Source organism: Trachypithecus francoisi, unplaced genomic scaffold, assembly GCF_009764315.1.
Source record: "Trachypithecus francoisi isolate TF-2019V2 unplaced genomic scaffold, Tfra_2.0 Lachesis_group4, whole genome shotgun sequence".
NCBI classification, from domain to species: Eukaryota; Metazoa; Chordata; class Mammalia; order Primates; family Cercopithecidae; genus Trachypithecus; species Trachypithecus francoisi.
This window is the reverse complement of record NW_022681469.1, coordinates 138,781,017-138,791,328: the sequence shown is the minus strand read 5'-3', so window position 1 is coordinate 138,791,328 and position 10,312 is coordinate 138,781,017. Positions and strand designations below refer to the sequence as shown.

At 40.4% G+C, this 10,312-nt stretch overlaps 1 non-coding gene across 1 annotated transcript; it reads left to right on the top strand.

Moving 5' to 3' along the window:
- Positions 1-2,605: 2,605 nt before the first annotated feature.
- On the top strand, positions 2,606-2,712 carry LOC117073811. Its single transcript, XR_004433376.1, has one exon. It is a non-coding gene; the product is annotated as a U6 spliceosomal RNA (small nuclear RNA).
- Positions 2,713-10,312: the final 7,600 nt, after the last annotated feature.

Below are 10,312 nucleotides of genomic sequence, written 5' to 3'. Positions count from 1 at the left end.
TTAGAGTGTTTCCTAAGTGGATTCTCACATTTGGCTTCAAATAAACCTTGATCAAATTAGTTCTGCCTCAACAGCCTTAATTTCAGTCAATAGTACAAGCCTCTGTTTTTCTATTTAATCCCTACTTTAAAGGTAACCTTTGGAAAATGTTTAGCCTGTTTACAAATGTAATTAATTGAACATATTTTAACTGCATTTATAAAGGTAATATTCTCCATTTTCTTTCTAAATACTCTGTACATAAGACACAAAATCTTCCCATATACTTAACTCTTCTAAACTAATAAATTAAATTTATGGAATATCATTAATATAAAGTTCTTATAGATGTTGTAACACTGCACATACATTTAGCAACATTTCAATTTAAAATCTTAAGCTTATATGAAATATCATTTTAAATTGGAGTTATACAATTCTTACACTAATAGACCAAATACTTTTAAATGTTACAAGCATATAAAACATGAAATATACAAAAATCTCCCCCATCACACAAATATTCTTACTAAGGTTTTGCTTCTTTGAAACCTTTCTATACCCATTGTATTAGTCTGTTTTCATGCTGCTAATAAAGACATACCCAAGACTGGGTAATTTATAAAGGAAAGAGTTTTAATTGACTCATAGTTCAACAAGGCTGGGGAGGCCTCAGGAAACTTACAATCATGGCAGAAGGGGAAGCAAACACGCCCTACTTCATATGGCACCAGGGGAGAGAAGAATCAGTGCCCAGTGAAAGGGGAAGCCCCTTATAAAACCAGCAGATCTCGTGAGAACTAAATCATTATCAGGAGAACAGGATGGGGGAAACCACTCTCATGATTCAATGATCTCCACCCGGTCCCTCCCACAACACATGGGGATTATGGGAACTGAAATTCAAGATGAGATTTGGGTAGGGACATAGCCAAACCCTATTACCCTTTTACCTCCCTCCCTCCCTCCCTCCCTTCCTTTTTCTTCAGAGTCTCTCTGTCACCTAGGCTGGAGTGCAGTGGTGGAATCTTGGCTCACTGCAACCTCTGCCTCCCAGGGTTAAGCTATCCTCCCACCTCAGCCTCCTGAGTAGCTGGTGGGACTATAGGCGTACGACACCACACCCAGCTGATTGTTTTGTATTTTTAGTGGAGATGGGGTTTCACCATGTTGTCCAGACTATCCATAACCATTTTTTAAGTGAGTTATAAATGGGGTTCAAAGGTCATACTGCTCTCCTGAGGAAGACAATCATCATCTCAGATAACCAAGGTTGCCTATGCAGTAAGGAAGAAGTAAGTCATCATTCTGGGTAACTAAATGTACCTAAGACCAGAGACATCAGCTGAGAGTGAGACCTGGAGTCTCAGGCATCTGGAGTAGTTGTCTCACTGCCAACTAAGCTTACATGGTGAGTCAAAAGACCCAGAATACCCAACACAATATTGAAGGAAAATAAAGTCAGACGACTAACACTATCTGACTTGTAGACTTACTATAAAGCTATAGTAATGAAGACAGTTAAAGAACTGGTGAAAGAACAGATAAATAGATCACTGTAACAGAATACAGAGTCTAGAAATAGACCCAAATAAATATAGTGAAGCAAAGGTAGACTTTTTTTTTTTTTTTTTGAGACAGAGTCTCGCTCTCTCACCCAGGCTGGAGTGCAGTGGCACGATCTCGGTTCACTGGAACCTTTGCCTTCTAGGTTCAAGTGATTCTCATGCCTCAGCATAGCTGGGACTACAGGCCCGCAAATATGCCTGGCTAATTTTTGTATTTTTAGTAGAGATGGGGTTTCACCATGTTGGCTAGGCTGGTCTCAAACTCCTGACCTCAGGCGATCTGCCTGCCTTGGCTTCCCAAAGTGCTGGGATTACAGGTGTGAGCCAGCACACCTAGCCAAAAGGTAGTCTTTTCAACAAATGATACAGGTACAACTGGACATCCATGTGCAAAAACATAAATCTAGACACAGACTTTGCACCCTTCACAAAATTAACTGAAAATGGATCATAGACTTCAACGTAAAATTCAAAACTATAAAATTCCTAAAAGATAACACACAGTAAAACCTAGATGACCTTGGGTGTAGCGACCTTTTGATACAACACCAAAGGCATAATTCATGAAAGAAATAATTGATAGACTATAATTAACAAAATTTTTAAGCAGTAATAGAACGATGAGTGTATTTCATTGAAGTTTAAAACTTCTGCTCTGCAAAAGACAATGTCAACAAGGAGAAGACAATGGCCAGGTGCGATGGCTCATGCCTTTAATCCTAGCACTTTGGAAGGCACAGGCGGGTGGATCACTTGAGGCCAGGAGTTTGAGACCAGCCTGGTTAACATGGTGAAAACCTGCCTCTACTAAAAATAGAAAAATTAGCTGGGTGCAGTGGTGCATACCTGTAATCCCAGCTACTTGAGAGGCTGATGCACAAGAATCATTTGCAATCAGGAGGTGGAGGTTGCAGTGAGCCGAAATTGCGCCACTGTACTCCAGCTTGGGTGACAGAGCGAGACTCTGTCTCAAAAAATATATAAATAAATAAAATTTTAAAAGGATGAGAAGACAAGCCACTGCCTGGGAGAAGAAGATATTAGCGAAAGACACATCTGTGCTGGCTTCAGCAGCACACATGCTATAATTACAATGGTACAGAGAAGATTACCATGGTCTGTGCACAAGGATGACATGCACATTTGTGAAGTGCTTCAGATTATAAAAAAGAAAAAGATCTATCCAAAAAGAACTTTTATTTAAAATCTAAATGGACTCTCCAATACAAAAATAAGAAAACAAATAACTCAGTTAAAAACTTAGCCTTACCAAAGAAGATGTATAGATGGCAAACAAGCATATGAAAAGATGCTACATGTCATATATCATCAGGGAAATGATCATTAAAACAATAATGAGATACTACTACACATCTATTAGAACATCCAAAATCTGGAACACTGACACCACCAAATGCTGGGAGGGATGTGGAGAAGCAGCAACTCTCCTTCATTCCTGATAGGAATGCAAAATGGTACAGCCACTTCGGAAGACAGTTCTGCAGTTTCTTCTAAAACTAAATATATCTTACCATATGATCCAGCAATCACATTTCTTGGTATGTACCCAATGGAGTTGAAAACTTATGTCTACACAAAAACCAACACATGGATGTTTATGGCAGCTTAATTCATAATTGTCAAAACTTGGAAGTAACCAAGATGTCCTTCAGTAGGTGAATGGGTTAATCCACACAATGGAATATTATTCAGCATTAAAAAGAAATGAGCTATTAAACTATGAAAAGACATGGAGGGGCTAGGCGCGGTGGCTCACGTCTGTAATCCTAGCACTTTAGGAGGCCGAGGTGGGCAGATCACAAGGTCAGGAGTTTGAGAACAGCCTGGCCAATATGGTGAAATCCTGTCTCTACTAAAAATACAAAAATTCACTGGATGTGGTGGCAGGTGCCTATATTCCCAGCTACTTGGATGACTGAGGCAGGAGAGTTGCTTGAACCCAGGAGGCAGAGGTTGCAGTGAGCCAAGATCATGCTATCGCACTCCAGCCTGGGCAACAAGAGTGAAACTCCATCTCGGGGAAAAAAAAAAAAAAAAAAAAGGAAAGAAAGAAAGATAGACAGGAAGAAAGACAAAGAAAAGACACGGAGGAACTTCAAACATATACTACTAAGTGAAAAAAGCTAATCTAAAAAGTCTTCATCTGTCTGATTCCAGTGATATGACATTCTGTAAAAGACAAAGCTATAAAGACAATAAAATGATCAGTAGTTGCTAGGGTTTGGGATTAGGGGAGTTCAATCGGCAGAGCACAAAAGACTTATAGGGCAGAGAAACTACTCTATATGATATTATAATCATGGAGGCATATCATTGTACATCTGTCCAAACCCACAGAATGTACACCACCAGAGTAAGCCCTAATGTAAACTAAGGATTCTGGGTGATATTGTAGCAAATGTACCATTAGTTGTAACAAATGTACCATTTTGTACATTCTGATGGGGAATGCTGGGAATGAGAGGCTATGCATGTGCAGAGGCAGGAGTGAGTATATGGGATATCTCTGTACCTTCCTCTCAGTTTTGCTGTGAACCTGTAACTACTCTAAAAACGTCTTTTAGAAAGCCCAGTTTTTTGCTTCTCTTTATGGGTTGATTTCCTTCTCTCAAGCAAAAAATGGGCTTCCTCCATGTAAAAGATGATAAGGCTTCTTTCATCCCAGAGAAGAGAGTTCTTTCTTGTCAATTACAGCCAGAAAAATCTCCAAGAAGGATTTAGATGGTCCTGGTTTGCTCCCTCCCATCCCTCTTCCTTTGGATCTCAGATCAGAAGTGACTTCTGGGATACTGCCCTGTTACCCATCTTGGTCAGGTCCCTGTTGTGTGCTCCTGCTATACCATATCCTACTCCCTCCTAGTTCCCCTCACAGTTTGAAGATAAAAATTCACTGGTGGGGTTACACGGCTCCCCCATGTCTGATTCCTCCTCTAAACTGTAAGCTATAGGAGGCAATGACTTTATCTTTTTGCTTACCATTGTGTTTCCAGCACCTAACACCTGGCACACAGGCACATAATAAATATCCATTAAATAAATGACTGAAATAAACAGAGGGCTCTCTTGCTCTCATTACTCTGAAGAGTAATTATTACATAGCAGTGACAGCTTAGTGTATTCTCAGCAAATATTCTTTTGTTTTAAAGCCATTTATTTTTCTGGCCAGGCGTGGTGGCTCACGCCTGTAATCCTAGCACTTTGGGAGGCCGAGGCAGGTGGATCACAAGGTCAGGAGATGGAGACCATCTTGGTTAACACGGTGAAACCCTGTCTCTACTAAAAATACAAAAAAATGAGCCGGGCATGGTGGCGGGCGCCCTGTAGTCCCAGCTACTCGGGAAGCTGAGGCAGGAGAATGGCATGAACCCAGCAGGTGGATGTTGTTGCAGTGAGCTGAGATTGCGCCACTGCACTCCAGCCTGGGCGACAGAGTGAGACTCCGTCTCAAAAAAAAATTTATTTTTCTGATAATAAACACAACAGGCTGGGCACAGTGGCTCATACCTGTAATCCTGGTACTTTGGGAGGCCAAGGTGAGAGGGTCGCTTGAGTCCAGGAGTTCGAGACCAGCCTGGGCAACACTGTGAGACATCATCTCTATTTAAAAACAAACAAACAAACAAACACTCCTCAAATCCCCATAAACTTATGATAGAATAATTGTAAGACAAAGAAAAGTACAGTTAAGAAAACAAAAAACAAAAATTACTTATATCTGTAACCCAGAGATAACCACTGTGTATGTATACAGTCTTTTTAGCCTTTCAAAATATACATTCTGTCACTTATAGTTAACATTTTATTTTTATTGGTTTAAACATAGTATACCTTTTGCCACTTAGTTTTTTTTTTTTTCTTGAAGACAGGGTCTTGCTATTTTGCCCAGACTGGTTTTGGACTCCTGGCCTCGAATAATCCTCTCACCTTGGCCTCCCAAAGTGCTGGGATTATACGTGTGAACCACTGTGCCCAGCTTAGTTTCAATGTATTTCACTTTACATTTAAAGTGAGTTTCATTTAAGCAGCATACAGTTGGGTCTTGCTTTTTTAGTCAATCAGACAATCTCTTCTAATTGAGAGGTTTATTTACATTTAATGTTATTGTTATTTTAAATATATTTTCCATATTCAGAAGCAGCACTGTCATAATCTGGCTTCCATTAAAAAAAAAGTTTTCAGGTATTTCTTTGCTTTCACAAGGTGCTCCAGCCCCTTGTTTTTCTTCTGGGCCACCATCTCCACAGTCCAGTCTCTGATGTGGAGGATGAGAGTGCCTTTTCCTTTTGACCCCAAAAGAGCTTTTCTGAGTAGGCTGTGATTATCAATATGCCTTTAAATCTGTAACTGGGTTATTGTTCTGCTTTTTCTGCCTGCTTTTGAATTTATTGAGTGGCTTGTATGGTTCCACTTTATCTCCTTTGTTGCCTTATGTGACCACTCTGTTTTTTTAATTTTTATTTTTAGAGCTTTCTTTACAGTTTATAGATAATCTCTAACTTACCACAGTCTACCTTCAAATAAATTATATAACTTCACATGCAGTATATGAATCTTACAACTGTATCCTTTCACTCTATCCCTCTTGGCCTTTGTGTTATGGTTGTAATACACTTTACTTGCGTACATTATAAACCTTAGGATGTCATGTTATTAATTCTTTTGCTTTAAGCAGTCAAGTATATTTTAAAGAGATTTTCAAATTAATAAAAATGGTATTTCATATTTCCTCACTTAAAAAAAATTTCCAGTGCTCTTTATTTCATTGTGTAGATCAGAATTTTCATCTAATGTAATTTTCCTTCTCACTGAAAGACATTTAACTTTTTTTTTTGTAGTTCAGGTCTACTAGTGATGACTTATTTCAACTTTCGTATGTCTGAGAAAGTCTATTTTTCATTCATTTTGGTAATATATTTTTGCTCAGGGCAGAATTCTAGGTTGACATTTTCTTTAAACATTTTACAGATGTTTCTGCATTATCTTTTGACTCACATCGGTTTGAGAGGTCTGCTGTTATTCTTATGTAATCCTTTGTACATAATTTATCTTTTTTCTCTGGCTACTTTTAAGATTTATCTTTATCAGTGCTTTTAACCAATTTGACTATTATGTTCCTTGGTGTAGTTTTATTTGTTTCTTATTATTGGGAGTTCACTGAGCATCTTGGCTCATGGGTTTTTAGTTTTAATAAATTTGGAAAAAGTTCAGCCATTGATTCTTCAAACACTTTTTCTGTTCCCCACCCCAGCCTTTAGGAACTCAGCTACATGTAAATTAGACAAGATGAAGTTGTCTCACAACTCACTGATGCTCTTTTTTTTTTTTTGAGTCCTTTTTATCTCTTTTTCAATTTAGGTGGTTTCTGTTGCTATTTTTTCAAGTTCAATAATACTTTATCTATTTATTTCTTTTTTTTTTTTTTTTTTTTTTTGAGATGGAGTCTCGCTCTGTCGCCCAGGCTGGAGTGCAGTGGCCGGATCTCAGCTCACTGCAAGCTCCGCCTCCCGGGTTTACGCCATTCTCCTGCCTCAGCCTCCCGAGTAGCTGGGACTACAGGCACCGCCAACTCGCCCGGCTAGTTTTTTGTATTTTTTTAGTAGAGACGGGGTTTCACCGTGTTAGCCAGGATGGTCTCGATCTCCTGACCTCGTGATCCGCCCGTCTCAGCCTCCCAAAGTGCTGGGATTACAGGCTTGAGCCATCGCGCCTGGCCCTATTTATTTCTTTTTTTTCTTTCTTTTTATTTTTTTTGAGATAGAGTTTCGCTCTTGTTGCCGAGGTTGGAGTGCAATGGCACGATCTCGGCTCACTGCAACCTCTGCCTCCCAGGTTCAAGCAACTCTCCTACTTCGGCCTCCCAAGTAACTGGTACTACAGGGGTGTGCCACCATGCATAGGGTTTCACCATGTTGGTCATGCTGGTCTTTAACTCCTGACCTCAAATGATCCTCCCGCCTTGGCCTCCCAAAGTGCTTGGATTACAGGTGTGGGCCACTGCTCCTGGCTGTATTTCTAATCTGTGGTACATCTCATCTGGTGTATTTTTCATCGAATACATCGTATTTTCACTACTAAATGATTTCATTTTTTAAATGTCTTCTCTTTAGTTAACATGCTTGCTATGGTTGAAATGTGTCTCCCAAATTCATGTGCTGGAAATGTAAGCCCCAATGAAACAATGTTGGGAGGTAGGGCCTAATAAAAGATGATTGGATCATGTGGGTACAGCCCTCATTAATGAATTAATGTTATTACTACAGTGAATTAGTTACCATAAAAGTGAGTTGTTATAAAGTGATGCTGGCCCCTGGTGCTTCTATCTCGTGTACTCACTTGCCCCTTCTGCCTTTTGCTTTCTGCCGAGGGATGACTAAACAAGAAGGCCCTCAACAGATGCTGGCATCAAGTTCCTGAACTTTCCAGCCTCCAGAACCATGAGCTAAATAAAGGCCTGTTATTTATAGATTACCTGATCTGTGGTATTGTTATGGCAACAGTAAACAGACTAAGATAGAAAATTGGCACTGAGAAGTGGGTCTATTGCTATAACAAATATCTGAAAACATAAAAGTAGCTTTGGAACTGGATAATGGGTAGAGACTGGAAGAATTTTGAGGAGCATGCTAGAAAGAGCCTGTATTGCCATAAATGGAGCATTAAGGGTGAAGTCTCAGAAGAGAAGAGATATAGGGAAAGTCAGAATCTTCTTAAAGATTACTTCAGTGGTCACGATTGTTGATAGAGATATGGACACAGTCTCCGATGTGGGCAGTAAATCGCCTTTACTGTCCATATCTCTACCAACATTAACAGTAAATGGCCTTTACTGTCTATATCTCTACCAACATTAACAGTAAATGGCCTTTACTGGCAATATATCTACCAACATTATATTTAATATTGGTAGAGGCCATTCTGATGAGGTCTCAGACAGAAATGAGAAGCAAGGTATTGGAAACTTGAATAAAGGGCATCTTTGTTATAAAGTAGTAATGGTGGAACTGTGTCCATGCCTGACAGCTTTATGGAAAGTGGAATTTGAATGACAAACTAGGATATCTGGTGGAAGAAACAACTAAGTAGTTAAGCATTCAGGCTGCTACATGGCCATTTTTAATCACATATAGTGAGATACAAGAACAAAGGAATGACTTAAAGACAGAATTTATAATTTAAAAAGAAGCAGAGTGAAAGATTTGGAAAATTTATAGCCTGGCCATGTAAAATATAAAAAGGTACATTTAGGAGAGTGAACTCAGAGCATGGCCCAGAGACTGCTTGCTGAAGAGATTAGTGTGAATGGAAGGGAGCCAGATGCTATTCACCAAGGCAATGGCAATGGGAGAATGACCTCAAAGCTATTTCAGAGGAGATTTTCGAGGCTGCCCCTTCCATCACAGGTCCAGAGCTCTAGGAGGGCAGAATGATTCTGGAGGACAGGCCTGGGGTAACGTCCATAGGCTCACTGCCCAGAGCTGCCTTGGAACTCCGCTCCCTGCATTCCAGTGCAGCATTCCTCAGCTGCCCCAGGCACAGCTCATGTGGGATCAGGTCGGTTTGGATTGCTGTTTTGGAGGGCACAAGCAGTAAGCCTTGGCAACAGCTTGAGGCCCAGGAAGAAACTTATTGCAGGGGAAGAGCCACCACAGAGAGTCCCTACTGAGGCAATGCTTAGCAGGAATGTGTGGTCAGAGCTGTTACAGAGAGTTCCCACCAGGGCGGCACCTAGTAGAGCCCAAAACTGTAGACCTACCCTTGTGTAACCCCAGCCTGGGAGAGCTGCAGTCATGAGACTCCAAACCAAGAGAAAGCCATGGAGATCTGGCTGCCTGAGGCCTTGGGGGCCCAATCCCCAAACCAGTGTGCCCAGGATTTAGAACATGGAGTCAAAGGAGATTATTCTCCAGCTTTAGGACTAAATACAGGTTTTTCTCTGCTGGGTTTTGGACTTACTTGGGGCCTGTTGCTGCCATATATTCCATTCTGCAATGTGTTGTATTCACTTCATAAATTCATACCCACGGATTCTCAGTAAATACATGTTGTGTGTGAATAAAAACTATGGATCACAATTTATTCAGCCACCTATGGTTGGGTGTTTAACTCTAGCTTTTCACAATTATAAATAATGCTGTAATGAATGTCCTCATATAAATAAATCCATACAGTCGCTTGAATATAGTTATAGGGTAAATTTCTTTCTTTTTCTTTTTCTTTTTTTTTTGTGATGGAGTTTTGCTATTGTTGCCCAGGCTGGAGTGCAATGGCACGATCTCGGCTCACCACAACCTCTGCCTCCTGGGTTCAAGTGATTCTCCTGCCTCAGCCTCCTGGGTAGCTGGATTACAGGCATGTGCCACCATGCCTGACTAATTTTGTATTTTTAGTAGAGATGGGGTTTCTCCATGTTGGTCAGGCTGGTCTCAAACTCCCAACCTTAAGTGATCTGCCCGCCTCGGCCTCCCAAAGTGGTGGGATAACAGGTGTCAGTCACTGCGCCCAGCTGGTAAATTTCTAGTAGTGAAATTGCTTGGCCAATATCTATGTACATTTTGATTTTCAATAGTGTACTGTATTTCTTTTTCTTGCCTTTTCTGATCTGCTCTCCACCTTTTTCCAACCTACTCTCTTCCCTGGAAGGCTGATCCAGATGAAGAGGGTTAGCCTGTTCATCTTAACTTCCGGCTTCAAAATGGATGTGACCATTAGTCACTACCAGCAGAAAGTCAGAGGGCAAGGAGTTA